Source organism: Lithobates pipiens, unplaced genomic scaffold (genome assembly GCF_037356315.1).
Source record: "Lithobates pipiens isolate NorthernLeopardFrog02 unplaced genomic scaffold, aLitPip1_a1.2 Scaffold_8, whole genome shotgun sequence".
Taxonomy (NCBI): domain Eukaryota; kingdom Metazoa; phylum Chordata; class Amphibia; order Anura; family Ranidae; genus Lithobates; species Lithobates pipiens.
In genome coordinates, this window is record NW_027507903.1 from 572,777,170 (window position 1) to 572,801,660 (window position 24,491).

At 49.8% G+C, this 24,491-nt stretch overlaps 48 non-coding genes across 48 annotated transcripts; all 48 read left to right on the top strand.

Moving 5' to 3' along the window:
* Window positions 1–206: 206 nt before the first annotated feature.
* Window positions 207–279, top strand: TRNAR-ACG (transfer RNA arginine (anticodon ACG)). The gene has a single exon. It is a non-coding gene; the product is annotated as a tRNA-Arg (tRNA).
* Window positions 280–287: 8 nt separating this feature from the next.
* Window positions 288–359, top strand: TRNAH-GUG (transfer RNA histidin (anticodon GUG)). The gene has a single exon. It is a non-coding gene; the product is annotated as a tRNA-His (tRNA).
* A 782-nt stretch (window positions 360–1,141) lies between these two features.
* Window positions 1,142–1,213, top strand: TRNAH-GUG (transfer RNA histidin (anticodon GUG)). Its single transcript has one exon. It is a non-coding gene; the product is annotated as a tRNA-His (tRNA).
* A 705-nt stretch (window positions 1,214–1,918) lies between these two features.
* Window positions 1,919–1,991, top strand: TRNAR-ACG (transfer RNA arginine (anticodon ACG)). Its single transcript has one exon. It is a non-coding gene; the product is annotated as a tRNA-Arg (tRNA).
* Window positions 1,992–1,999: 8 nt separating this feature from the next.
* On the top strand, window positions 2,000–2,071 carry TRNAH-GUG (transfer RNA histidin (anticodon GUG)). Its single transcript has one exon. It is a non-coding gene; the product is annotated as a tRNA-His (tRNA).
* A 709-nt stretch (window positions 2,072–2,780) lies between these two features.
* TRNAR-ACG (transfer RNA arginine (anticodon ACG)) lies at window positions 2,781–2,853 on the top strand. The gene has a single exon. It is a non-coding gene; the product is annotated as a tRNA-Arg (tRNA).
* Window positions 2,854–2,861: 8 nt separating this feature from the next.
* On the top strand, window positions 2,862–2,933 carry TRNAH-GUG (transfer RNA histidin (anticodon GUG)). The gene has a single exon. It is a non-coding gene; the product is annotated as a tRNA-His (tRNA).
* A 780-nt stretch (window positions 2,934–3,713) lies between these two features.
* Window positions 3,714–3,785, top strand: TRNAH-GUG (transfer RNA histidin (anticodon GUG)). The gene has a single exon. It is a non-coding gene; the product is annotated as a tRNA-His (tRNA).
* Window positions 3,786–4,492: 707 nt separating this feature from the next.
* On the top strand, window positions 4,493–4,565 carry TRNAR-ACG (transfer RNA arginine (anticodon ACG)). The gene has a single exon. It is a non-coding gene; the product is annotated as a tRNA-Arg (tRNA).
* A 785-nt stretch (window positions 4,566–5,350) lies between these two features.
* On the top strand, window positions 5,351–5,423 carry TRNAR-ACG (transfer RNA arginine (anticodon ACG)). The gene has a single exon. It is a non-coding gene; the product is annotated as a tRNA-Arg (tRNA).
* An 8-nt stretch (window positions 5,424–5,431) lies between these two features.
* Window positions 5,432–5,503, top strand: TRNAH-GUG (transfer RNA histidin (anticodon GUG)). The gene has a single exon. It is a non-coding gene; the product is annotated as a tRNA-His (tRNA).
* A 707-nt stretch (window positions 5,504–6,210) lies between these two features.
* On the top strand, window positions 6,211–6,283 carry TRNAR-ACG (transfer RNA arginine (anticodon ACG)). The gene has a single exon. It is a non-coding gene; the product is annotated as a tRNA-Arg (tRNA).
* A 787-nt stretch (window positions 6,284–7,070) lies between these two features.
* On the top strand, window positions 7,071–7,143 carry TRNAR-ACG (transfer RNA arginine (anticodon ACG)). Its single transcript has one exon. It is a non-coding gene; the product is annotated as a tRNA-Arg (tRNA).
* An 8-nt stretch (window positions 7,144–7,151) lies between these two features.
* Window positions 7,152–7,223, top strand: TRNAH-GUG (transfer RNA histidin (anticodon GUG)). Its single transcript has one exon. It is a non-coding gene; the product is annotated as a tRNA-His (tRNA).
* Window positions 7,224–7,928: 705 nt separating this feature from the next.
* TRNAR-ACG (transfer RNA arginine (anticodon ACG)) lies at window positions 7,929–8,001 on the top strand. Its single transcript has one exon. It is a non-coding gene; the product is annotated as a tRNA-Arg (tRNA).
* An 8-nt stretch (window positions 8,002–8,009) lies between these two features.
* TRNAH-GUG (transfer RNA histidin (anticodon GUG)) lies at window positions 8,010–8,081 on the top strand. The gene has a single exon. It is a non-coding gene; the product is annotated as a tRNA-His (tRNA).
* Window positions 8,082–8,780: 699 nt separating this feature from the next.
* On the top strand, window positions 8,781–8,853 carry TRNAR-ACG (transfer RNA arginine (anticodon ACG)). Its single transcript has one exon. It is a non-coding gene; the product is annotated as a tRNA-Arg (tRNA).
* Window positions 8,854–9,640: 787 nt separating this feature from the next.
* On the top strand, window positions 9,641–9,713 carry TRNAR-ACG (transfer RNA arginine (anticodon ACG)). The gene has a single exon. It is a non-coding gene; the product is annotated as a tRNA-Arg (tRNA).
* Window positions 9,714–9,721: 8 nt separating this feature from the next.
* Window positions 9,722–9,793, top strand: TRNAH-GUG (transfer RNA histidin (anticodon GUG)). Its single transcript has one exon. It is a non-coding gene; the product is annotated as a tRNA-His (tRNA).
* Window positions 9,794–10,498: 705 nt separating this feature from the next.
* On the top strand, window positions 10,499–10,571 carry TRNAR-ACG (transfer RNA arginine (anticodon ACG)). The gene has a single exon. It is a non-coding gene; the product is annotated as a tRNA-Arg (tRNA).
* Window positions 10,572–10,579: 8 nt separating this feature from the next.
* Window positions 10,580–10,651, top strand: TRNAH-GUG (transfer RNA histidin (anticodon GUG)). Its single transcript has one exon. It is a non-coding gene; the product is annotated as a tRNA-His (tRNA).
* Window positions 10,652–11,360: 709 nt separating this feature from the next.
* On the top strand, window positions 11,361–11,433 carry TRNAR-ACG (transfer RNA arginine (anticodon ACG)). The gene has a single exon. It is a non-coding gene; the product is annotated as a tRNA-Arg (tRNA).
* Window positions 11,434–11,441: 8 nt separating this feature from the next.
* TRNAH-GUG (transfer RNA histidin (anticodon GUG)) lies at window positions 11,442–11,513 on the top strand. Its single transcript has one exon. It is a non-coding gene; the product is annotated as a tRNA-His (tRNA).
* A 705-nt stretch (window positions 11,514–12,218) lies between these two features.
* TRNAR-ACG (transfer RNA arginine (anticodon ACG)) lies at window positions 12,219–12,291 on the top strand. The gene has a single exon. It is a non-coding gene; the product is annotated as a tRNA-Arg (tRNA).
* A 785-nt stretch (window positions 12,292–13,076) lies between these two features.
* Window positions 13,077–13,149, top strand: TRNAR-ACG (transfer RNA arginine (anticodon ACG)). The gene has a single exon. It is a non-coding gene; the product is annotated as a tRNA-Arg (tRNA).
* Window positions 13,150–13,157: 8 nt separating this feature from the next.
* On the top strand, window positions 13,158–13,229 carry TRNAH-GUG (transfer RNA histidin (anticodon GUG)). Its single transcript has one exon. It is a non-coding gene; the product is annotated as a tRNA-His (tRNA).
* A 701-nt stretch (window positions 13,230–13,930) lies between these two features.
* Window positions 13,931–14,003, top strand: TRNAR-ACG (transfer RNA arginine (anticodon ACG)). Its single transcript has one exon. It is a non-coding gene; the product is annotated as a tRNA-Arg (tRNA).
* An 8-nt stretch (window positions 14,004–14,011) lies between these two features.
* On the top strand, window positions 14,012–14,083 carry TRNAH-GUG (transfer RNA histidin (anticodon GUG)). The gene has a single exon. It is a non-coding gene; the product is annotated as a tRNA-His (tRNA).
* A 705-nt stretch (window positions 14,084–14,788) lies between these two features.
* Window positions 14,789–14,861, top strand: TRNAR-ACG (transfer RNA arginine (anticodon ACG)). Its single transcript has one exon. It is a non-coding gene; the product is annotated as a tRNA-Arg (tRNA).
* A 773-nt stretch (window positions 14,862–15,634) lies between these two features.
* TRNAR-ACG (transfer RNA arginine (anticodon ACG)) lies at window positions 15,635–15,707 on the top strand. The gene has a single exon. It is a non-coding gene; the product is annotated as a tRNA-Arg (tRNA).
* Window positions 15,708–15,715: 8 nt separating this feature from the next.
* TRNAH-GUG (transfer RNA histidin (anticodon GUG)) lies at window positions 15,716–15,787 on the top strand. The gene has a single exon. It is a non-coding gene; the product is annotated as a tRNA-His (tRNA).
* A 701-nt stretch (window positions 15,788–16,488) lies between these two features.
* On the top strand, window positions 16,489–16,561 carry TRNAR-ACG (transfer RNA arginine (anticodon ACG)). The gene has a single exon. It is a non-coding gene; the product is annotated as a tRNA-Arg (tRNA).
* An 8-nt stretch (window positions 16,562–16,569) lies between these two features.
* TRNAH-GUG (transfer RNA histidin (anticodon GUG)) lies at window positions 16,570–16,641 on the top strand. Its single transcript has one exon. It is a non-coding gene; the product is annotated as a tRNA-His (tRNA).
* Window positions 16,642–17,356: 715 nt separating this feature from the next.
* TRNAR-ACG (transfer RNA arginine (anticodon ACG)) lies at window positions 17,357–17,429 on the top strand. The gene has a single exon. It is a non-coding gene; the product is annotated as a tRNA-Arg (tRNA).
* Window positions 17,430–17,437: 8 nt separating this feature from the next.
* TRNAH-GUG (transfer RNA histidin (anticodon GUG)) lies at window positions 17,438–17,509 on the top strand. The gene has a single exon. It is a non-coding gene; the product is annotated as a tRNA-His (tRNA).
* Window positions 17,510–18,214: 705 nt separating this feature from the next.
* Window positions 18,215–18,287, top strand: TRNAR-ACG (transfer RNA arginine (anticodon ACG)). Its single transcript has one exon. It is a non-coding gene; the product is annotated as a tRNA-Arg (tRNA).
* An 8-nt stretch (window positions 18,288–18,295) lies between these two features.
* Window positions 18,296–18,367, top strand: TRNAH-GUG (transfer RNA histidin (anticodon GUG)). The gene has a single exon. It is a non-coding gene; the product is annotated as a tRNA-His (tRNA).
* Window positions 18,368–19,074: 707 nt separating this feature from the next.
* TRNAR-ACG (transfer RNA arginine (anticodon ACG)) lies at window positions 19,075–19,147 on the top strand. The gene has a single exon. It is a non-coding gene; the product is annotated as a tRNA-Arg (tRNA).
* Window positions 19,148–19,155: 8 nt separating this feature from the next.
* Window positions 19,156–19,227, top strand: TRNAH-GUG (transfer RNA histidin (anticodon GUG)). The gene has a single exon. It is a non-coding gene; the product is annotated as a tRNA-His (tRNA).
* A 790-nt stretch (window positions 19,228–20,017) lies between these two features.
* On the top strand, window positions 20,018–20,089 carry TRNAH-GUG (transfer RNA histidin (anticodon GUG)). Its single transcript has one exon. It is a non-coding gene; the product is annotated as a tRNA-His (tRNA).
* A 709-nt stretch (window positions 20,090–20,798) lies between these two features.
* TRNAR-ACG (transfer RNA arginine (anticodon ACG)) lies at window positions 20,799–20,871 on the top strand. Its single transcript has one exon. It is a non-coding gene; the product is annotated as a tRNA-Arg (tRNA).
* An 8-nt stretch (window positions 20,872–20,879) lies between these two features.
* Window positions 20,880–20,951, top strand: TRNAH-GUG (transfer RNA histidin (anticodon GUG)). Its single transcript has one exon. It is a non-coding gene; the product is annotated as a tRNA-His (tRNA).
* A 695-nt stretch (window positions 20,952–21,646) lies between these two features.
* TRNAR-ACG (transfer RNA arginine (anticodon ACG)) lies at window positions 21,647–21,719 on the top strand. The gene has a single exon. It is a non-coding gene; the product is annotated as a tRNA-Arg (tRNA).
* Window positions 21,720–22,504: 785 nt separating this feature from the next.
* TRNAR-ACG (transfer RNA arginine (anticodon ACG)) lies at window positions 22,505–22,577 on the top strand. Its single transcript has one exon. It is a non-coding gene; the product is annotated as a tRNA-Arg (tRNA).
* Window positions 22,578–22,585: 8 nt separating this feature from the next.
* Window positions 22,586–22,657, top strand: TRNAH-GUG (transfer RNA histidin (anticodon GUG)). Its single transcript has one exon. It is a non-coding gene; the product is annotated as a tRNA-His (tRNA).
* Window positions 22,658–23,358: 701 nt separating this feature from the next.
* Window positions 23,359–23,431, top strand: TRNAR-ACG (transfer RNA arginine (anticodon ACG)). The gene has a single exon. It is a non-coding gene; the product is annotated as a tRNA-Arg (tRNA).
* An 8-nt stretch (window positions 23,432–23,439) lies between these two features.
* On the top strand, window positions 23,440–23,511 carry TRNAH-GUG (transfer RNA histidin (anticodon GUG)). Its single transcript has one exon. It is a non-coding gene; the product is annotated as a tRNA-His (tRNA).
* Window positions 23,512–24,230: 719 nt separating this feature from the next.
* TRNAR-ACG (transfer RNA arginine (anticodon ACG)) lies at window positions 24,231–24,303 on the top strand. The gene has a single exon. It is a non-coding gene; the product is annotated as a tRNA-Arg (tRNA).
* The last annotated feature ends 188 nt before the right edge of the window (window positions 24,304–24,491 follow it).

Here is a 24,491-nt window from a genome sequence, read left to right on the forward strand (position 1 = left end):
TATTAGCCTTTGCCATTTTCACAACTATCGAGCAGCCATAAGCAGTGATGTGACAGCAACTGAGAAGGCCTGAGCACTTTCCTTTCCATTAGAAATTCAGCAGAAAGTTAGCCGTTTATCTCTGGAATGGCTGAGATGGTGTCGATTGGCTTCTGCAGCTAGAATGCCCTTTGTGAAGGCTTAGCAAAGAGTCAGGGCCAGGTGCAGGGCCAGTGGCGCAATGGATAACGCGTCTGACTACGGATCAGAAGATTGTAGGTTCGACTCCTACCTGGCTCGTTGACAATGCCGTGATCGTATAGTGGTTAGTACTCTGCGTTGTGGCCGCAGCAACCCCGGTTCGAATCCGGGTCACGGCATCTTTATGCGCTGGATGAAGTGTAATGTCCACAGTCACGCCCATGCCAGTTCGGACCCCTGAAGGTACACAAGGAGCAGGAAGTCTCTCTCTCTCTCTCTAAGACCGCTTCTTGCAACCAGCACCAACTCTGTGATATAGGATACCTTGATACTATCCTAGCGTCGGTCGATTACAATGTGGCAGGCCGTAGTCAGATCACTAAAGGATTGGTCAACAGGCCAAGGTGTATCCTGCCATGTCATGCTACACCCACTGTAACACAAACTTGGGGCCATGCGAACTCTACAACAGTGGCCTTTGAAGGTAACAGCAGAGAGTGAAAAGACTTTCTTTGAAGGCCAGTGGGATGTACATTTTGGACAGCGAGGACCACTGCTTTTCGAGAGGCACGAAAGTAGGCAGCCATCTATGTGGAAGTGAAACAACCGTCCTATAAGGCGGTGGGGTTTCCTTCAACACCACCTGTGGGCCACATAGAATGAGATTGTAACATTATTAGCCTTTGCCATTTTCACAACTATCGAGCAGCCATAAGCAGTGATGTGACAGCAACTGAGAAGGCCTGAGCACTTTCCTTTCCATTAGAAATTCAGCAGAAAGTTAGCCGTTTATCTCTGGAATGGCTGAGATGGTGTCGATTGGCTTCTGCAGCTAGAATGCCCTTTGTGAAGGCTTAGCAAAGAGTCAGGGCCAGGTGCAGGGCCAGTGGCGCAATGGATAACGCGTCTGACTACGGATCAGAAGATTGTAGGTTCGACTCCTACCTGGCTTGTTGACAATGCCGTGATCGTATAGTGGTTAGTACTCTGCGTTGTGGCCGCAGCAACCCCGGTTCGAATCCGGGTCACGGCATCTTTATGCGCTGGATGAAGTGTAATGTCCACAGTCACGCCCATGCCAGTTCGGACCCCTGAAGGTACACAAGGAGCAGGAAGTCTCTCTCTCTCTCTCTCTCTAAGACCGCTTCTTGCAACCAGCACCAACTCTGTGATATAGGATACCTTGATACTATCCTAGCGTCGGTCGATTACAATGTGGCAGGCCGTAGTCAGATCACTAAAGGATTGGTCAACAGGCCAAGGTGTATCCTGCCATGTCATGCTACACCCGCTGTAACACAAACTTGGGGCCATGTGAACTCTACAACAGTGGCCTTTGAAGGTAACAGCAGAGAGTGAAAAGACTTTCTTTGAAGGCCAGTGGGATGTACATTTTGGACAGCGAGGACCACTGCTTTTCGAGAGGCACGAAAGTAGGCAGCCATCTATGTGGAAGTGAAACAACCGTCCTATAAGGCGGTGGGGTTTCCTTCAACACCACCTGTGGGCCACATAGAATGAGATTGTAACATTATTAGCCTTTGCCATTTTCACAACTATCGAGCAGCCATAAGCAGTGATGTGACAGCAACTGAGAAGGCCTGAGCACTTTCCTTTCCATTAGAAATTCAGCAGAAAGTTAGCCGTTTATCTCTGGAATGGCTGAGATGGTGTCGATTGGCTTCTGCAGCTAGAATGCCCTTTGTGAAGGCTTAGCAAAGAGTCAGGGCCAGGTGCAGGGCCAGTGGCGCAATGGATAACGCGTCTGACTACGGATCAGAAGATTGTAGGTTCGACTCCTACCTGGCTCGTTGACAATGCCGTGATCGTATAGTGGTTAGTACTCTGCGTTGTGGCCGCAGCAACCCCGGTTCGAATCCGGGTCACGGCATCTTTATGCGCTGGATGAAGTGTAATGTCCACAGTCACGCCCATGCCAGTTCGGACCCCTGAAGGTACACAAGGAGCAGGAAGTCTCTCTCTCTCTCTCTCTCTCTCTAAGACCGCTTCTTGCAACCAGCACCAACTCTGTGATATAGGATACCTTGATACTATCCTAGCGTCGGTCGATTACAATGTGGCAGGCCGTAGTCAGATCACTAAAGGATTGGTCAACAGGCCAAGGTGTATCCTGCCATGTCATGCTACACCCGCTGTAACACAAACTTGGGGCCATGCGAACTCTACAACAGTGGCCTTTGAAGGTAACAGCAGAGAGTGAAAAGACTTTCTTTGAAGGCCAGTGGGATGTACATTTTGGACAGCGAGGACCACTGCTTTTCGAGAGGCACGAAAGTAGGCAGCCATCTATGTGGAAGTGAAACAACCGTCCTATAAGGTGGTGGGGTTTCCTTCAACACCACCTGTGGGCCACATAGAATGAGATTGTAACATTATTAGCCTTTGCCATTTTCACAACTATCGAGCAGCCATAAGCAGTGATGTGACAGCAACTGAGAAGGCCTGAGCACTTTCCTTTCCATTAGAAATTCAGCAGAAAGTTAGCCGTTTATCTCTGGAATGGCTGAGATGGTGTCGATTGGCTTCTGCAGCTAGAATGCCCTTTGTGAAGGCTTAGCAAAGAGTCAGGGCCAGGTGCAGGGCCAGTGGCGCAATGGATAACGCGTCTGACTACGGATCAGAAGATTGTAGGTTCGACTCCTACCTGGCTCGTTGACAATGCCGTGATCGTATAGTGGTTAGTACTCTGCGTTGTGGCCGCAGCAACCCCGGTTCGAATCCGGGTCACGGCATCTTTATGCGCTGGATGAAGTGTAATGTCCACAGTCACGCCCATGCCAGTTCGGACCCCTGAAGGTACACAAGGAGCAGGAAGTCTCTCTCTCTCTCTAAGACCGCTTCTTGCAACCAGCACCAACTCTGTGATATAGGATACCTTGATACTATCCTAGCGTCGGTCGATTACAATGTGGCAGGCCGTAGTCAGATCACTAAAGGATTGGTCAACAGGCCAAGGTGTATCCTGCCATGTCATGCTACACCCGCTGTAACACAAACTTGGGGCCATGCGAACTCTACAACAGTGGCCTTTGAAGGTAACAGCAGAGAGTGAAAAGACTTTCTTTGAAGGCCAGTGGGATGTACATTTTGGACAGCGAGGACCACTGCTTTTCGAGAGGCACGAAAGTAGGCAGCCATCTATGTGGAAGTGAAACAACCGTCCTATAAGGCGGTGGGGTTTCCTTCAACACCACCTGTGGGCCACATAGAATGAGATTGTAACATTATTAGCCTTTGCCATTTTCACAACTATCGAGCAGCCATAAGCAGTGATGTGACAGCAACTGAGAAGGCCTGAGCACTTTCCTTTCCATTAGAAATTCAGCAGAAAGTTAGCCGTTTATCTCTGGAATGGCTGAGATGGTGTCGATTGGCTTCTGCAGCTAGAATGCCCTTTGTGAAGGCTTAGCAAAGAGTCAGGGCCAGGTGCAGGGCCAGTGGCGCAATGGATAACGCGTCTGACTACGGATCAGAAGATTGTAGGTTCGACTCCTACCTGGCTTGTTGACAATGCCGTGATCGTATAGTGGTTAGTACTCTGCGTTGTGGCCGCAGCAACCCCGGTTCGAATCCGGGTCACGGCATCTTTATGCGCTGGATGAAGTGTAATGTCCACAGTCACGCTCATGCCAGTTCGGACCCCTGAAGGTACACAAGGAGCAGGAAGTCTCTCTCTCTCTCTCTCTCTCTAAGACCGCTTCTTGCAACCAGCACCAACTCTGTGATATAGGATACCTTGATACTATCCTAGCGTCGGTCGATTACAATGTGGCAGGCCGTAGTCAGATCACTAAAGGATTGGTCAACAGGCCAAGGTGTATCCTGCCATGTCATGCTACACCCGCTGTAACACAAACTTGGGGCCATGCGAACTCTACAACAGTGGCCTTTGAAGGTAACAGCAGAGAGTGAAAAGACTTTCTTTGAAGGCCAGTGGGATGTACATTTTGGACAGCGAGGACCACTGCTTTTCGAGAGGCACGAAAGTAGGCAGCCATCTATGTGGAAGTGAAACAACCGTCCTATAAGGCGGTGGGGTTTCCTTCAACACCACCTGTGGGCCACATAGAATGAGATTGTAACATTATTAGCCTTTGCCATTTTCACAACTATCGAGCAGCCATAAGCAGTGATGTGACAGCAACTGAGAAGGCCTGAGCACTTTCCTTTCCATTAGAAATTCAGCAGAAAGTTAGCCGTTTATCTCTGGAATGGCTGAGATGGTGTCGATTGGCTTCTGCAGCTAGAATGCCCTTTGTGAAGGCTTAGCAAAGAGTCAGGGCCAGGTGCAGGGCCAGTGGCGCAATGGATAACGCGTCTGACTACGGATCAGAAGATTGTAGGTTCGACTCCTACCTGGCTCGTTGACAATGCCGTGATCGTATAGTGGTTAGTACTCTGCGTTGTGGCCGCAGCAACCCCGGTTCGAATCTGGGTCACGGCATCTTTATGCGCTGGATGAAGTGTAATGTCCACAGTCACGCCCATGCCAGTTCGGACCCCTGAAGGTACACAAGGAGCAGGAAGTCTCTCTCTCTCTCTCTCTCTAAGACCGCTTCTTGCAACCAGCACCAACTCTGTGATATAGGATACCTTGATACTATCCTAGCGTCGGTCGATTACAATGTGGCAGGCCGTAGTCAGATCACTAAAGGATTGGTCAACAGGCCAAGGTGTATCCTGCCATGTCATGCTACACCCGCTGTAACACAAACTTGGGGCCATGCGAACTCTACAACAGTGGCCTTTGAAGGTAACAGCAGAGAGTGAAAAGACTTTCTTTGAAGGCCAGTGGGATGTACATTTTGGACAGCGAGGACCACTGCTTTTCGAGAGGCACGAAAGTAGGCAGCCATCTATGTGGAAGTGAAACAACCGTCCTATAAGGCGGTGGGGTTTCCTTCAACACCACCTGTGGGCCACATAGAATGAGATTGTAACATTATTAGCCTTTGCCATTTTCACAACTATCGAGCAGCCATAAGCAGTGATGTGACAGCAACTGAGAAGGCCTGAGCACTTTCCTTTCCATTAGAAATTCAGCAGAAAGTTAGCCGTTTATCTCTGGAATGGCTGAGATGGTGTCGATTGGCTTCTGCAGCTAGAATGCCCTTTGTGAAGGCTTAGCAAAGAGTCAGGGCCAGGTGCAGGGCCAGTGGCGCAATGGATAACGCGTCTGACTACGGATCAGAAGATTGTAGGTTCGACTCCTACCTGGCTCGTTGACAATGCCGTGATCGTATAGTGGTTAGTACTCTGCGTTGTGGCCGCAGCAACCCCGGTTCGAATCCGGGTCACGGCATCTTTATGCGCTGGATGAAGTGTAATGTCCACAGTCACGCCCATGCCAGTTCGGACCCCTGAAGGTACACAAGGAGCAGGAAGTCTCTCTCTCTCTCTCTCTCTCTAAGACCGCTTCTTGCAACCAGCACCAACTCTGTGATATAGGATACCTTGATACTATCCTAGCGTCGGTCGATTACAATGTGGCAGGCCGTAGTCAGATCACTAAAGGATTGGTCAACAGGCCAAGGTGTATCCTGCCATGTCATGCTACACCCGCTGTAACACAAACTTGGGGCCATGCGAACTCTACAACAGTGGCCTTTGAAGGTAACAGCAGAGAGTGAAAAGACTTTCTTTGAAGGCCAGTGGGATGTACATTTTGGACAGCGAGGACCACTGCTTTTCGAGAGGCACGAAAGTAGGCAGCCATCTATGTGGAAGTGAAACAACCGTCCTATAAGGCGGTGGGGTTTCCTTCAACACCACCTGTGGGCCACATAGAATGAAATTGTAACATTATTAGCCTTTGCCATTTTCACAACTATCGAGCAGCCATAAGCAGTGATGTGACAGCAACTGAGAAGGCCTGAGCACTTTCCTTTCCATTAGAAATTCAGCAGAAAGTTAGCCGTTTATCTCTGGAATGGCTGAGATGGTGTCGATTGGCTTCTGCAGCTAGAATGCCCTTTGTGAAGGCTTAGCAAAGAGTCAGGGCCAGGTGCAGGGCCAGTGGCGCAATGGATAACGCGTCTGACTACGGATCAGAAGATTGTAGGTTCGACTCCTACCTGGCTCGTTGACAATGCCGTGATCGTATAGTGGTTAGTACTCTGCGTTGTGGCTGCAGCAACCCCGGTTCAAATCCGGGTCACGGCATCTTTATGCGCTGGATGAAGTGTAATGTCCACAGTCACGCCCATGCCAGTTCGGACCCCTGAAGGTACACAAGGAGCAGGAAGTCTCTCTCTCTCTCTCTCTCTCTAAGACCGCTTCTTGCAACCAGCACCAACTCTGTGATATAGGATACCTTGATACTATCCTAGCGTCGGTCGATTACAATGTGGCAGGCCGTAGTCAGATCACTAAAGGATTGGTCAACAGGCCAAGGTGTATCCTGCCATGTCATGCTACACCCGCTGTAACACAAACTTGGGGCCATGCGAACTCTACAACAGTGGCCTTTGAAGGTAACAGCAGAGAGTGAAAAGACTTTCTTTGAAGGCCAGTGGGATGTACATTTTGGACAGCGAGGACCACTGCTTTTCGAGAGGCACGAAAGTAGGCAGCCATCTATGTGGAAGTGAAACAACCGTCCTATAAGGCGGTGGGGTTTCCTTCAACACCACCTGTGGGCCACATAGAATGAGATTGTAACATTATTAGCCTTTGCCATTTTCACAACTATCGAGCAGCCATAAGCAGTGATGTGACAGCAACTGAGAAGGCCTGAGCACTTTCCTTTCCATTAGAAATTCAGCAGAAAGTTAGCCGTTTATCTCTGGAATGGCTGAGATGGTGTCGATTGGCTTCTGCAGCTAGAATGCCCTTTGTGAAGGCTTAGCAAAGAGTCAGGGCCAGGTGCAGGGCCAGTGGCGCAATGGATAGCGCGTCTGACTACGGATCAGAAGATTGTAGGTTCGACTCCTACCTGGCTCGTTGACAATGCCGTGATCGTATAGTGGTTAGTACTCTGCGTTGTGGCCGCAGCAACCCCGGTTCGAATCCGGGTCACGGCATCTTTATGCGCTGGATGAAGTGTAATGTCCACAGTCACGCCCATGCCAGTTCGGACCCCTGAAGGTACACAAGGAGCAGGAAGTCTCTCTCTCTCTCTCTCTCTAAGACCGCTTCTTGCAACCAGCACCAACTCTGTGATATAGGATACCTTGATACTATCCTAGCGTCGGTCGATTACAATGTGGCAGGCCGTAGTCAGATCACTAAAGGATTGGTCAACAGGCCAAGGTGTATCCTGCCATGTCATGCTACACCCGCTGTAACACAAACTTGGGGCCATGCGAACTCTACAACAGTGGCCTTTGAAGGTAACAGCAGAGAGTGAAAAGACTTTCTTTGAAGGCCAGTGGGATGTACATTTTGGACAGCGAGGACCACTGCTTTTCGAGAGGCACGAAAGTAGGCAGCCATCTATGTGGAAGTGAAACAACCGTCCTATAAGGCGGTGGGGTTTCCTTCAACACCACCTGTGGGCCACATAGAATGAGATTGTAACATTATTAGCCTTTGCCATTTTCACAACTATCGAGCAGCCATAAGCAGTGATGTGACAGCAACTGAGAAGGCCTGAGCACTTTCCTTTCCATTAGAAATTCAGCAGAAAGTTAGCCGTTTATCTCTGGAATGGCTGAGATGGTGTCGATTGGCTTCTGCAGCTAGAATGCCCTTTGTGAAGGCTTAGCAAAGAGTCAGGGCCAGGTGCAGGGCCAGTGGCGCAATGGATAACGCGTCTGACTACGGATCAGAAGATTGTAGGTTCGACTCCTACCTGGCTCGTTGACAATGCCGTGATCGTATAGTGGTTAGTACTCTGCGTTGTGGCCGCAGCAACCCCGGTTCGAATCCGGGTCACGGCATCTTTATGCGCTGGATGAAGTGTAATGTCCACAGTCACGCCCATGCCAGTTCGGACCCCTGAAGGTACACAAGGAGCAGGAAGTCTCTCTCTCTCTCTAAGACCGCTTCTTGCAACCAGCACCAACTCTGTGATATAGGATACCTTGATACTATCCTAGCGTCGGTCGATTACAATGTGGCAGGCCGTAGTCAGATCACTAAAGGATTGGTCAACAGGCCAAGGTGTATCCTGCCATGTCATGCTACACCCGCTGTAACACAAACTTGGGGCCATGCGAACTCTACAACAGTGGCCTTTGAAGGTAACAGCAGAGAGTGAAAAGACTTTCTTTGAAGGCCAGTGGGATGTACATTTTGGACAGCGAGGACCACTGCTTTTCGAGAGGCACGAAAGTAGGCAGCCATCTATGTGGAAGTGAAACAACCGTCCTATAAGGCGGTGGGGTTTCCTTCAACACCACCTGTGGGCCACATAGAATGAGATTGTAACATTATTAGCCTTTGCCATTTTCACAACTATCGAGCAGCCATAAGCAGTGATGTGACAGCAACTGAGAAGGCCTGAGCACTTTCCTTTCCATTAGAAATTCAGCAGAAAGTTAGCCGTTTATCTCTGGAATGGCTGAGATGGTGTCGATTGGCTTCTGCAGCTAGAATGCCCTTTGTGAAGGCTTAGCAAAGAGTCAGGGCCAGGTGCAGGGCCAGTGGCGCAATGGATAGCGCGTCTGACTACGGATCAGAAGATTGTAGGTTCGACTCCTACCTGGCTCGTTGACAATGCCGTGATCGTATAGTGGTTAGTACTCTGCGTTGTGGCCGCAGCAACCCCGGTTTGAATCCGCGTCACGGCATCTTTATGCGCTGGATGAAGTGTAATGTCCACAGTCACGCCCATGCCAGTTCGGACCCCTGAAGGTACACAAGGAGCAGGAAGTCTCTCTCTCTCTCTCTCTCTCTAAGACCGCTTCTTGCAACCAGCACCAACTCTGTGATATAGGATACCTTGATACTATCCTAGCGTCGGTCGATTACAATGTGGCAGGCCGTAGTCAGATCACTAAAGGATTGGTCAACAGGCCAAGGTGTATCCTGCCATGTCATGCTACACCCGCTGTAACACAAACTTGGGGCCATGCGAACTCTACAACAGTGGCCTTTGAAGGTAACAGCAGAGAGTGAAAAGACTTTCTTTGAAGGCCAGTGGGATGTACATTTTGGACAGCGAGGACCACTGCTTTTCGAGAGGCACGAAAGTAGGCAGCCATCTATGTGGAAGTGAAACAACCGTCCTATAAGGCGGTGGGGTTTCCTTCAACACCACCTGTGGGCCACATAGAATGAGATTGTAACATTATTAGCCTTTGCCATTTTCACAACTATCGAGCAGCCATAAGCAGTGATGTGACAGCAACTGAGAAGGCCTGAGCACTTTCCTTTCCATTAGAAATTCAGCAGAAAGTTAGCCGTTTATCTCTGGAATGGCTGAGATGGTGTCGATTGGCTTCTGCAGCTAGAATGCCCTTTGTGAAGGCTTAGCAAAGAGTCAGGGCCAGGTGCAGGGCCAGTGGCGCAATGGATAACGCGTCTGACTACGGATCAGAAGATTGTAGGTTCGACTCCTACCTGGCTCGTTGACAATGCCGTGATCGTATAGTGGTTAGTACTCTGCGTTGTGGCCGCAGCAACCCCGGTTCGAATCCGGGTCACGGCATCTTTATGCGCTGGATGAAGTGTAATGTCCACAGTCACGCCCATGCCAGTTCGGACCCCTGAAGGTACACAAGGAGCAGGAAGTCTCTCTCTCTCTCTCTCTCTAAGACCGCTTCTTGCAACCAGCACCAACTCTGTGATATAGGATACCTTGATACTATCCTAGCGTCGGTCGATTACAATGTGGCAGGCCGTAGTCAGATCACTAAAGGATTGGTCAACAGGCCAAGGTGTATCCTGCCATGTCATGCTACACCCGCTGTAACACAAACTTGGGGCCATGCGAACTCTACAACAGTGGCCTTTGAAGGTAACAGCAGAGAGTGAAAAGACTTTCTTTGAAGGCCAGTGGGATGTACATTTTGGACAGCGAGGACCACTGCTTTTCGAGAGGCACGAAAGTAGGCAGCCATCTATGTGGAAGTGAAACAACCGTCCTATAAGGCGGTGGGGTTTCCTTCAACACCACCTGTGGGCCACATAGAATGAGATTGTAACATTATTAGCCTTTGCCATTTTCACAACTATCGAGCAGCCATAAGCAGTGATGTGACAGCAACTGAGAAGGCCTGAGCACTTTCCTTTCCATTAGAAATTCAGCAGAAAGTTAGCCGTTTATCTCTGGAATGGCTGAGATGGTGTCGATTGGCTTCTGCAGCTAGAATGCCCTTTGTGAAGGCTTAGCAAAGAGTCAGGGCCAGGTGCAGGGCCAGTGGCGCAATGGATAACGCGTCTGACTACGGATCAGAAGATTGTAGGTTCGACTCCTACCTGGCTCGTTGACAATGCCGTGATCGTATAGTGGTTAGTACTCTGCGTTGTGGCCGCAGCAACCCCGGTTCGAATCCGGGTCACGGCATCTTTATGCGCTGGATGAAGTGTAATGTCCACAGTCACGCCCATGCCAGTTCGGACCCCTGAAGGTACACAAGGAGCAGGAAGTCTCTCTCTCTCTCTCTCTCTCTCTAAGACCGCTTCTTGCAACCAGCACCAACTCTGTGATATAGGATACCTTGATACTATCCTAGCGTCGGTCGATTACAATGTGGCAGGCCGTAGTCAGATCACTAAAGGATTGGTCAACAGGCCAAGGTGTATCCTGCCATGTCATGCTACACCCGCTGTAACACAAACTTGGGGCCATGCGAACTCTACAACAGTGGCCTTTGAAGGTAACAGCAGAGAGTGAAAAGACTTTCTTTGAAGGCCAGTGGGATGTACATTTTGGACAGCGAGGACCACTGCTTTTCGAGAGGCACGAAAGTAGGCAGCCATCTATGTGGAAGTGAAACAACCGTCCTATAAGGCGGTGGGGTTTCCTTCAACACCACCTGTGGGCCACATAGAATGAGATTGTAACATTATTAGCCTTTGCCATTTTCACAACTATCGAGCAGCCATAAGCAGTGATGTGACAGCAACTGAGAAGGCCTGAGCACTTTCCTTTCCATTAGAAATTCAGCAGAAAGTTAGCCGTTTATCTCTGGAATGGCTGAGATGGTGTCGATTGGCTTCTGCAGCTAGAATGCCCTTTGTGAAGGCTTAGCAAAGAGTCAGGGCCAGGTGCAGGGCCAGTGGCGCAATGGATAACGCGTCTGACTACGGATCAGAAGATTGTAGGTTCGACTCCTACCTGGCTCGTTGACAATGCCGTGATCGTATAGTGGTTAGTACTCTGCGTTGTGGCCGCAGCAACCCCGGTTCGAATCCGGGTCACGGCATCTTTATGCGCTGGATGAAGTGTAATGTCCACAGTCACGCCCATGCCAGTTCGGACCCCTGAAGGTACACAAGGAGCAGGAAGTCTCTCTCTCTCTCTCTCTCTAAGACCGCTTCTTGCAACCAGCACCAACTCTGTGATATAGGATACCTTGATACTATCCTAGCGTCGGTCGATTACAATGTGGCAGGCCGTAGTCAGATCACTAAAGGATTGGTCAACAGGCCAAGGTGTATCCTGCCATGTCATGCTACACCCGCTGTAACACAAACTTGGGGCCATGCGAACTCTACAACAGTGGCCTTTGAAGGTAACAGCAGAGAGTGAAAAGACTTTCTTTGAAGGCCAGTGGGATGTACATTTTGGACAGCGAGGACCACTGCTTTTCGAGAGGCACGAAAGTAGGCAGCCATCTATGTGGAAGTGAAACAACCGTCCTATAAGGCGGTGGGGTTTCCTTCAACACCACCTGTGGGCCACATAGAATGAGATTGTAACATTATTAGCCTTTGCCATTTTCACAACTATCGAGCAGCCATAAGCAGTGATGTGACAGCAACTGAGAAGGCCTGAGCACTTTCCTTTCCATTAGAAATTCAGCAGAAAGTTAGCCGTTTATCTCTGGAATGGCTGAGATGGTGTCGATTGGCTTCTGCAGCTAGAATGCCCTTTGTGAAGGCTTAGCAAAGAGTCAGGGCCAGGTGCAGGGCCAGTGGCGCAATGGATAACGCGTCTGACTACGGATCAGAAGATTGTAGGTTCGACTCCTACCTGGCTCGTTGACAATGCCGTGATCGTATAGTGGTTAGTACTCTGCGTTGTGGCCGCAGCAACCTCGGTTCGAATCCGGGTCACGGCATCTTTATGCGCTGGATGAAGTGTAATGTCCACAGTCACGCCCATGCCAGTTCGGACCCCTGAAGGTACACAAGGAGCAGGAAGTCTCTCTCTCTCTCTCTCTCTAAGACCGCTTCTTGCAACCAGCACCAACTCTGTGATATAGGATACCTTGATACTATCCTAGCGTCGGTCGATTACAATGTGGCAGGCCATAGTCAGATCACTAAAGGATTGGTCAACAGGCCAAGGTGTATCCTGCCATGTCATGCTACACCCGCTGTAACACAAACTTGGGGCCATGCGAACTCTACAACAGTGGCCTTTGAAGGTAACAGCAGAGAGTGAAAAGACTTTCTTTGAAGGCCAGTGGGATGTACATTTTGGACAGCGAGGACCACTGCTTTTCGAGAGGCACGAAAGTAGGCAGCCATCTATGTGGAAGTGAAACAACCGTCCTATAAGGCGGTGGGGTTTCCTTCAACACCACCTGTGGGCCACATAGAATGAGATTGTAACATTATTAGCCTTTGCCATTTTCACAACTATCGAGCAGCCATAAGCAGTGATGTGACAGCAACTGAGAAGGCCTGAGCACTTTCCTTTCCATTAGAAATTCAGCAGAAAGTTAGCCGTTTATCTCTGGAATGGCTGAGATGGTGTCGATTGGCTTCTGCAGCTAGAATGCCCTTTGTGAAGGCTTAGCAAAGAGTCAGGGCCAGGTGCAGGGCCAGTGGCGCAATGGATAACGCGTCTGACTACGGATCAGAAGATTGTAGGTTCGACTCCTACCTGGCTCGTTGACAATGCCGTGATCGTATAGTGGTTAGTACTCTGCGTTGTGGCCGCAGCAACCCCGGTTCGAATCCGGGTCACGGCATCTTTATGCGCTGGATGAAGTGTAATGTCCACAGTCACGCCCATGCCAGTTCGGACCCCTGAAGGTACACAAGGAGCAGGAAGTCTCTCTCTCTCTCTCTAAGACCGCTTCTTGCAACCAGCACCAACTCTGTGATATAGGATACCTTGATACTATCCTAGCGTCGGTCGATTACAATGTGGCAGGCCGTAGTCAGATCACTAAAGGATTGGTCAACAGGCCAAGGTGTATCCTGCCATGTCATGCTACACCCGCTGTAACACAAACTTGGGGCCATGCGAACTCTACAACAGTGGCCTTTGAAGGTAACAGCAGAGAGTGAAAAGACTTTCTTTGAAGGCCAGTGGGATGTACATTTTGGACAGCGAGGACCACTGCTTTTCGAGAGGCACGAAAGTAGGCAGCCATCTATGTGGAAGTGAAACAACCGTCCTATAAGGCGGTGGGGTTTCCTTCAACACCACCTGTGGGCCACATAGAATGAGATTGTAACATTATTAGCCTTTGCCATTTTCACAACTATCGAGCAGCCATAAGCAGTGATGTGACAGCAACTGAGAAGGCCTGAGCACTTTCCTTTCCATTAGAAATTCAGCAGAAAGTTAGCCGTTTATCTCTGGAATGGCTGAGATGGTGTCGATTGGCTTCTGCAGCTAGAATGCCCTTTGTGAAGGCTTAGCAAAGAGTCAGGGCCAGGTGCAGGGCCAGTGGCGCAATGGATAACGCGTCTGACTACGGATCAGAAGATTGTAGGTTCGACTCCTACCTGGCTCGTTGACAATGCCGTGATCGTATAGTGGTTAGTACTCTGCGTTGTGGCCGCAGCAACCCCGGTTCGAATCCGGGTCACGGCATCTTTATGCGCTGGATGAAGTGTAATGTCCACAGTCACGCCCATGCCAGTTCGGACCCCTGAAGGTACACAAGGAGCAGGAAGTCTCTCTCTCTCTCTCTCTCTAAGACCGCTTCTTGCAACCAGCACCAACTCTGTGATATAGGATACCTTGATACTATCCTAGCGTCGGTCGATTACAATGTGGCAGGCCGTAGTCAGATCACTAAAGGATTGGTCAACAGGCCAAGGTGTATCCTGCCATGTCATGCTACACCCGCTGTAACACAAACTTGGGGCCATGCGAACTCTACAACAGTGCCCTTTGAAGGTAACAGCAGAGAGTGAAAAGACTTTCTTTGAAGGCCAGTGGGATGTACATTTTGGACAGCGAGGACCACTGCTTTTCGAGAGGCACGAAAGTAGGCAGCCATCTATGTGGAAGTGAAACAACCGTCCTATAAGGTGGTGGGGTTTCCTTCAACACCACCTGTGGGCCACATAGAATGAGATTGTAACATTATTAGCCTTTGCCATTTTCACAACTATCGAGCAGCCATAAGCAGTGATGTGACAGCAACTGAGAAGGCCTGAGCACTTTCCTTTCCATTAGAAATTCAGCAGAAAGTTAGCCGTTTATCTCTGGAATGGCTGAGATGGTGTCGATTGGCTTCTGCAGCTAGAATGCCCTTTGTGAAGGCTTAGCAAAGAGTCAGGGCCAGGTGCAGGGCCAGTGGCGCAATGGATAACGCGTCTGACTACGGATCAGAAGATTGTAGGTTCGACTCCTACCTGGCTCGTTGACAATGCCATGATCGTATAGTGGTTAGTACTCTGCGTTGTGGCCGCAGCAACCCCGGTTCGAATCCGGGTCACGGCATCTTTATGCGCTGGATGAAGTGTAATGTCCACAGTCACGCCCATGCCAGTTCGGACCCCTGAAGGTACACAAGGAGCAGGAAGTCTCTCTCTAAGACCGCTTCTTGCAACCAGCACCAACTCTGTGATATAGGATACCTTGATACTATCCTAGCGTCGGTCGATTACAATGTGGCAGGCCGTAGTCAGATCACTAAAGGATTGGTCAACAGGCCAAGGTGTATCCTGCCATGTCATGCTACACCCGCTGTAACACAAACTTGGGGCCATGCGAACTCTACAACAGTGGCCTTTGAAGGTAACAGCAGAGAGTGAAAAGACTTTCTTTGAAGGCCAGTGGGATGTACATTTTGGACAGCGAGGACCACTGCTTTTCGAGAGGCACGAAAGTAGGCAGCCATCTATGTGGAAGTGAAACAACCGTCCTATAAGGCGGTGGGGTTTCCTTCAACACCACCTGTGGGCCACATAGAATGAGATTGTAACATTATTAGCCTTTGCCATTTTCACAACTATCGAGCAGCCATAAGCAGTGATGTGACAGCAACTGAGAAGGCCTGAGCACTTTCCTTTCCATTAGAAATTCAGCAGAAAGTTAGCCGTTTATCTCTGGAATGGCTGAGATGGTGTCGATTGGCTTCTGCAGCTAGAATGCCCTTTGTGAAGGCTTAGCAAAGAGTCAGGGCCAGGTGCAGGGCCAGTGGCGCAATGGATAACGCGTCTGACTACGGATCAGAAGATTGTAGGTTCGACTCCTACCTGGCTCGTTGACAATGCCGTGATCGTATAGTGGTTAGTACTCTGCGTTGTGGCCGCAGCAACCCCGGTTCGAATCCGGGTCACGGCATCTTTATGCGCTGGATGAAGTGTAATGTCCACAGTCACGCCCATGCCAGTTCGGACCCCTGAAGGTACACAAGGAGCAGGAAGTCTCTCTCTCTCTCTCTAAGACCGCTTCTTGCAACCAGCACCAACTCTGTGATATAGGATACCTTGATACTATCCTAGCGTCGGTCGATTACAATGTGGCAGGCCGTAGTCAGATCACTAAAGGATTGGTCAACAGGCCAAGGTGTATCCTGCCATGTCATGCTACACCCGCTGTAACACAAACTTGGGGCCATGCGAACTCTACAACAGTGGCCTTTGAAGGTAACAGCAGAGAGTGAAAAGACTTTCTTTGAAGGCCAGTGGGATGTACATTTTGGACAGCGAGGACCACTGCTTTTCGAGAGGCACGAAAGTAGGCAGCCATCTATGTGGAAGTGAAACAACCGTCCTATAAGGCGGTGGGGTTTCCTTCAACACCACCTGTGGGCCACATAGAATGAGATTGTAACATTATTAGCCTTTGCCATTTTCACAACTATCGAGCAGCCATAAGCAGTGATGTGACAGCAACTGAGAAGGCCTGAGCACTTTCCTTTCCATTAGAAATTCAGCAGAAAGTTAGCCGTTTATCTCTGGAATGGCTGAGATGGTGTCGATTGGCTTCTGCAGCTAGAATGCCCTTTGTGAAGGCTTAGCAAAGAGTCAGGGCCAGGTGCAGGGCCAGTGGCGCAATGGATAACGCGTCTGACTACGGATCAGAAGATTGTAGGTTCGACTCCTACCTGGCTCGTTGACAATGCCGTGATCGTATAGTGGTTAGTACTCTGCGTTGTGGCCGCAGCAACCCCGGTTCGAATCCGGGTCACGGCATCTTTATGCGCTGGATGAAGTGTAATGTCCACAGTCACGCCCATGCCAGTTCGGACCCCTGAAGGTACACAAGGAGCAGGAAGTCTCCCTTTCTCTCTCTCTCTCTCTCTCTCTAAGACCGCTTCTTGCAACCAGCACCAACTCTGTGATATAGGATACCTTGATACTATCCTAGCGTCGGTCGATTACAATGTGGCAGGCCGTAGTCAGATCACTAAAGGATTGGTCAACAGGCCAAGGTGTATCCTGCCATGTCATGCTACACCCGCTGTAACACAAACTTGGGGCCATGCGAACTCTACAACAGTGGCCTTTGAAGGTAACAGCAGAGAGTGAAAAGACTTTCTTTGAAGGCCAGTGGGATGTACATTTTGGACAGCGAGGACCACTGCTTTTCGAGAGGCACGAAAGTAGGCAGCCATCTATGTGGAAGTGAAACAACCGTCCTATAAGGCGGTGGGGTTTCCTTCAACACCACCTGTGGGCCACATAGAATGAGATTGTAACATTATTAGCCTTTGCCATTTTCACAACTATCGAGCAGCCATAAGCAGTGATGTGACAGCAACTGAGAAGGCCTGAGCACTTTCCTTTCCATTAGAAATTCAGCAGAAAGTTAGCCGTTTATCTCTGGAATGGCTGAGATGGTGTCGATTGGCTTCTGCAGCTAGAATGCCCTTTGTGAAGGCTTAGCAAAGAGTCAGGGCCAGGTGCAGGGCCAGTGGCGCAATGGATAACGCGTCTGACTACGGATCAGAAGATTGTAGGTTCGACTCCTACCTGGCTCGTTGACAATGCCGTGATCGTATAGTGGTTAGTACTCTGCGTTGTGGCCGCAGCAACCCCGGTTCGAATCCGGGTCACGGCATCTTTATGCGCTGGATGAAGTGTAATGTCCACAGTCACGCCCATGCCAGTTCGGACCCCTGAAGGTACACAAGGAGCAGGAAGTCTCTCTCTCTCTCTCTCTCTAAGACCGCTTCTTGCAACCAGCACCAACTCTGTGATATAGGATACCTTGATACTATCCTAGCGTCGGTCGATTACAATGTGGCAGGCCGTAGTCAGATCACTAAAGGATTGGTCAACAGGCCAAGGTGTATCCTGCCATGTCATGCTACACCCGCTGTAACACAAACTTGGGGCCATGCGAACTCTACAACAGTGGCCTTTGAAGGTAACAGCAGAGAGTGAAAAGACTTTCTTTGAAGGCCAGTGGGATGTACATTTTGGACAGCGAGGACCACTGCTTTTCGAGAGGCACGAAAGTAGGCAGCCATCTATGTGGAAGTGAAACAACCGTCCTATAAGGCGGTGGGGTTTCCTTCAACACCACCTGTGGGCCACATAGAATGAGATTGTAACATTATTAGCCTTTGCCATTTTCACAACTATCGAGCAGCCATAAGCAGTGATGTGACAGCAACTGAGAAGGCCTGAGCACTTTCCTTTCCATTAGAAATTCAGCAGAAAGTTAGCCGTTTATCTCTGGAATGGCTGAGATGGTGTCGATTGGCTTCTGCAGCTAGAATGCCCTTTGTGAAGGCTTAGCAAAGAGTCAGGGCCAGGTGCAGGGCCAGTGGCGCAATGGATAACGCGTCTGACTACGGATCAGAAGATTGTAGGTTCGACTCCTACCTGGCTCGTTGACAATGCCGTGATCGTATAGTGGTTAGTACTCTGCGTTGTGGCCGCAGCAACCCCGGTTCGAATCCGGGTCACGGCATCTTTATGCGCTGGATGAAGTGTAATGTCCACAGTCACGCCCATGCCAGTTCGGACCCCTGAAGGTACACAAGGAGCAGGAAGTCTCTCTCTCTCTCTCTCTCTCTAAGACCGCTTCTTGCAACCAGCACCAACTCTGTGATATAGGATACCTTGATACTATCCTAGCGTCGGTCGATTACAATGTGGCAGGCCGTAGTCAGATCACTAAAGGATTGGTCAACAGGCCAAGGTGTATCCTGCCATGTCATGCTACACCCGCTGTAACACAAACTTGGGGCCATGCGAACTCTACAACAGTGGCCTTTGAAGGTAACAGCAGAGAGTGAAAAGACTTTCTTTGAAGGCCAGTGGGATGTACATTTTGGACAGCGAGGACCACTGCTTTTCGAGAGGCACGAAAGTAGGCAGCCATCTATGTGGAAGTGAAACAACCGTCCTATAAGGCGGTGGGGTTTCCTTCAACACCACCTGTGGGCCACATAGAATGAGATTGTAACATTATTAGCCTTTGCCATTTTCACAACTATCGAGCAGCCATAAGCAGTGATGTGACAGCAACTGAGAAGGCCTGAGCACTTTCCTTTCCATTAGAAATTCAGCAGAAAGTTAGCCGTTTATCTCTGGAATGGCTGAGATGGTGTCGATTGGCTTCTGCAGCTAGAATGCCCTTTGTGAAGGCTTAGCAAAGAGTCAGGGCCAGGTGCAGGGCCAGTGGCGCAATGGATAACGCGTCTGACTACGGATCAGAAGATTGTAGGTTCGACTCCTACCTGGCTCGTTGACAATGCCGTGATCGTATAGTGGTTAGTACTCTGCGTTGTGGCCGCAGCAACCCCGGTTCGAATCCGGGTCACGGCATCTTTATGCGCTGGATGAAGTGTAATGTCCACAGTCACGCCCATGCCAGTTCGGACCCCTGAAGGTACACAAGGAGCAGGAAGTCTCTCTCTCTCTCTCTCTCTCTCTAAGACCGCTTCTTGCAACCAGCACCAACTCTGTGATATAGGATACCTTGATACTATCCTAGCGTCGGTCGATTACAATGTGGCAGGCCGTAGTCAGATCACTAAAGGATTGGTCAACAGGCCAAGGTGTATCCTGCCATGTCATGCTACACCCGCTGTAACACAAACTTGGGGCCATGCGAACTCTACAACAGTGGCCTTTGAAGGTAACAGCAGAGAGTGAAAAGACTTTCTTTGAAGGCCAGTGGGATGTACATTTTGGACAGCGAGGACCACTGCTTTTCGAGAGGCACGAAAGTAGGCAGCCATCTATGTGGAAGTGAAACAACCGTCCTATAAGGTGGTGGGGTTTCCTTCAACACCACCTGTGGGCCACATAGAATGAGATTGTAACATTATTAGCCTTTGCCATTTTCACAACTATCGAGCAGCCATAAGCAGTGATGTGACAGCAACTGAGAAGGCCTGAGCACTTTCCTTTCCATTAGAAATTCAGCAGAAAGTTAGCCGTTTATCTCTGGAATGGCTGAGATGGTGTCGATTGGCTTCTGCAGCTAGAATGCCCTTTGTGAAGGCTTAGCAAAGAGTCAGGGCCAGGTGCAGGGCCAGCGGCGCAATGGATAACGCGTCTGACTACGGATCAGAAGATTGTAGGTTCGACTCCTACCTGGCACGTTGACAATGCCGTGATCGTATAGTGGTTAGTACTCTGCGTTGTGGCCGCAGCAACCCCGGTTCGAATCCGGGTCACGGCATCTTTATGCGCTGGATGAAGTGTAATGTCCACAGTCACGCCCATGCCAGTTCGGACCCCTGAAGGTACACAAGGAGCAGGAAGTCTCTCTCTCTCTCTCTCTCTCTCTAAGACCGCTTCTTGCAACCAGCACCAACTCTGTGATATAGGATACCTTGATACTATCCTAGCGTCGGTCGATTACAATGTGGCAGGCCGTAGTCAGATCACTAAAGGATTGGTCAACAGGCCAAGGTGTATCCTGCCATGTCATGCTACACCCGCTGTAACACAAACTTGGGGCCATGCGAACTCTACAACAGTGGCCTTTGAAGGTAACAGCAGAGAGTGAAAAGACTTTCTTTGAAGGCCAGTGGGATGTACATTTTGGACAGCGAGGACCACTGCTTTTCGAGAGGCACGAAAGTAGGCAGCCATCTATGTGGAAGTGAAACAACCGTCCTATAAGGCGGTGGGGTTTCCTTCAACACCACCTGTGGGCCACATAGAATGAGATTGTAACATTATTAGCCTTTGCCATTTTCACAACTATCGAGCAGCCATAAGCAGTGATGTGACAGCAACTGAGAAGGCCTGAGCACTTTCCTTTCCATTAGAAATTCAGCAGAAAGTTAGCCGTTTATCTCTGGAATGGCTGAGATGGTGTCGATTGGCTTCTGCAGCTAGAATGCCCTTTGTGAAGGCTTAGCAAAGAGTCAGGGCCAGGTGCAGGGCCAGTGGCGCAATGGATAACGCGTCTGACTACGGATCAGAAGATTGTAGGTTCGACTCCTACCTGGCTCGTTGACAATGCCGTGATCGTATAGTGGTTAGTACTCTGCGTTGTGGCCGCAGCAACCCCGGTTCGAATCCGGGTCACGGCATCTTTATGTGCTGGATGAAGTGTAATGTCCACAGTCACGCCCATGCCAGTTCGGACCCCTGAAGGTACACAAGGAGCAGGAAGTCTCTCTCTCTAAGACCGCTTCTTGCAACCAGCACCAACTCTGTGATATAGGATACCTTGATACTATCCTAGCGTCGGTCGATTACAATGTGGCAGGCCGTAGTCAGATCACTAAAGGATTGGTCAACAGGCCAAGGTGTATCCTGCCATGTCATGCTACACCCGCTGTAACACAAACTTGGGGCCATGCGAACTCTACAACAGTGGCCTTTGAAGGTAACAGCAGAGAGTGAAAAGACTTTCTTTGAAGGCCAGTGGGATGTACATTTTGGACAGCGAGGACCACTGCTTTTCGAGAGGCACGAAAGTAGGCAGCCATCTATGTGGAAGTGAAACAACCGTCCTATAAGGCGGTGGGGTTTCCTTCAACACCACCTGTGGGCCACATAGAATGAGATTGTAACATTATTAGCCTTTGCCATTTTCACAACTATCGAGCAGCCATAAGCAGTGATGTGACAGCAACTGAGAAGGCCTGAGCACTTTCCTTTCCATTAGAAATTCAGCAGAAAGTTAGCCGTTTATCTCTGGAATGGCTGAGATGGTGTCGATTGGCTTCTGCAGCTAGAATGCCCTTTGTGAAGGCTTAGCAAAGAGTCAGGGCCAGGTGCAGGGCCAGTGGCGCAATGGATAACGCGTCTGACTACGGATCAGAAGATTGTAGGTTCGACTCCTACCTGGCTCGTTGACAATGCCGTGATCGTATAGTGGTTAGTACTCTGCGTTGTGGCCGCAGCAACCCCGGTTCGAATCTGGGTCACGGCATCTTTATGCGCTGGATGAAGTGTAATGTCCACAGTCACGCCCATGCCAGTTCGGACCCCTGAAGGTACACAAGGAGCAGGAAGTCTCTCTCTCTCTCTCTCTCTAAGACCGCTTCTTGCAACCAGCACCAACTCTGTGATATAGGATACCTTGATACTATCCTAGCGTCGGTCGATTACAATGTGGCAGGCCGTAGTCAGATCACTAAAGGATTGGTCAACAGGCCAAGGTGTATCCTGCCATGTCATGCTACACCCGCTGTAACACAAACTTGGGGCCATGCGAACTCTACAACAGTGCCCTTTGAAGGTAACAGCAGAGAGTGAAAAGACTTTCTTTGAAGGCCAGTGGGATGTACATTTTGGACAGCGAGGACCACTGCTTTTCGAGAGGCACGAAAGTAGGCAGCCATCTATGTGGAAGTGAAACAACCGTCCTATAAGGCGGTGGGGTTTCCTTCAACACCACCTGTGGGCCACATAGAATGAGATTGTAACATTATTAGCCTTTGCCATTTTCACAACTATCGAGCAGCCATAAGCAGTGATGTGACAGCAACTGAGAAGGCCTGAGCACTTTCCTTTCCATTAGAAATTCAGCAGAAAGTTAGCCGTTTATCTCTGGAATGGCTGAGATGGTGTCGATTGGCTTCTGCAGCTAGAATGCCCTTTGTGAAGGCTTAGCAAAGAGTCAGGGCCAGGTGCAGGGCCAGTGGCGCAATGGATAACGCGTCTGACTACGGATCAGAAGATTGTAGGTTCGACTCCTACCTGGCTCGTTGACAATGCCGTGATCGTATAGTGGTTAGTACTCTGCGTTGTGGCCGCAGCAACCCCGGTTCGAATCCGGGTCACGGCATCTTTATGCGCTGGATGAAGTGTAATGTCCACAGTCACGCCCATGCCAGTTCGGACCCCTGAAGGTACACAAGGAGCAGGAAGTCTCTCTCTCTCTCTCTAAGACCGCTTCTTGCAACCAGCACCAACTCTGTGATATAGGATACCTTGATACTATCCTAGCGTCGGTCGATTACAATGTGGCAGGCCGTAGTCAGATCACTAAAGGATTGGTCAACAGGCCAAGGTGTATCCTGCCATGTCATGCTACACCCGCTGTAACACAAACTTGGGGCCATGCGAACTCTACAACAGTGGCCTTTGAAGGTAACAGCAGAGAGTGAAAAGACTTTCTTTGAAGGCCAGTGGGATGTACATTTTGGACAGCGAGGACCACTGCTTTTCGAGAGGCACGAAAGTAGGCAGCCATCTATGTGGAAGTGAAACAACCGTCCTATAAGGCGGTGGGGTTTCCTTCAACACCACCTGTGGGCCACATAGAATGAGATTGTAACATTATTAGCCTTTGCCATTTTCACAACTATCGAGCAGCCATAAGCAGTGATGTGACAGCAACTGAGAAGGCCTGAGCACTTTCCTTTCCATTAGAAATTCAGCAGAAAGTTAGCCGTTTATCTCTGGAATGGCTGAGATGGTGTCGATTGGCTTCTGCAGCTAGAATGCCCTTTGTGAAGGCTTAGCAAAGAGTCAGGGCCAGGTGCAGGGCCAGTGGCGCAATGGATAACGCGTCTGACTACGGATCAGAAGATTGTAGGTTCGACTCCTACCTGGCTCGTTGACAATGCCGTGATCGTATAGTGGTTAGTACTCTGCGTTGTGGCCGCAGCAACCCCGGTTCGAATCCGGGTCACGGCATCTTTATGCGCTGGATGAAGTGTAATGTCCACAGTCACGCCCATGCCAGTTCGGACCCCTGAAGGTACACAAGGAGCAGGAAGCCCCTCTCTCTCTCTCTCTCTCTCTCTCTCTCTCTAAGACCGCTTCTTGCAACCAGCACCAACTCTGTGATATAGGATACCTTGATACTATCCTAGCATCGGTCGATTACAATGTGGCAGGCCGTAGTCAGATCACTAAAGGATTGGTCAACAGGCCAAGGTGTATCCTGCCATGTCATGCTACACCCGCTGTAACACAAACTTGGGGCCATGCGAACTCTACAACAGTGGCCTTTGAAGGTAACAGCAGAGAGTGAAAAGACTTTCTTTGAAGGCCAGTGGGATGTACATTTTGGACAGCGAGGACCACTGCTTTTCGAGAGGCACGAAAGTAGGCAGCCATCTATGTGGAAGTGAAACAACCGTCCTATAAGGCGGTGGGGTTTCCTTCAACACCACCTGTGGGCCACATAGAATGAGATTGTAACATTATTAGCCTTTGCCATTTTCACAACTATCGAGCAGCCATAAGCAGTGATGTGACAGCAACTGAGAAGGCCTGAGCACTTTCCTTTCCATTAGAAATTCAGCAGAAAGTTAGCCGTTTATCTCTGGAATGGCTGAGATGGTGTCGATTGGCTTCTGCAGCTAGAATGCCCTTTGTGAAGGCTTAGCAAAGAGTCAGGGCCAGGTGCAGGGCCAGTGGCGCAATGGATAACGCGTCTGACTACGGATCAGAAGATTGTAGGTTCGACTCCTACCTGGCTCGTTGACAATGCCGTGATCGTATAGTGGTTAGTACTCTGCGTTGTGGCCGCAGCAACCCCGGTTTGAATCCGGGTCACGGCATCTTTATGCGCTGGATGAAGTGTAATGTCCACAGTCACGCCCATGCCAGTTCGGACCCCTGAAGGTACACAAGGAGCAGGAAGTCTCTCTCTCTCTCTCTCTCTAAGA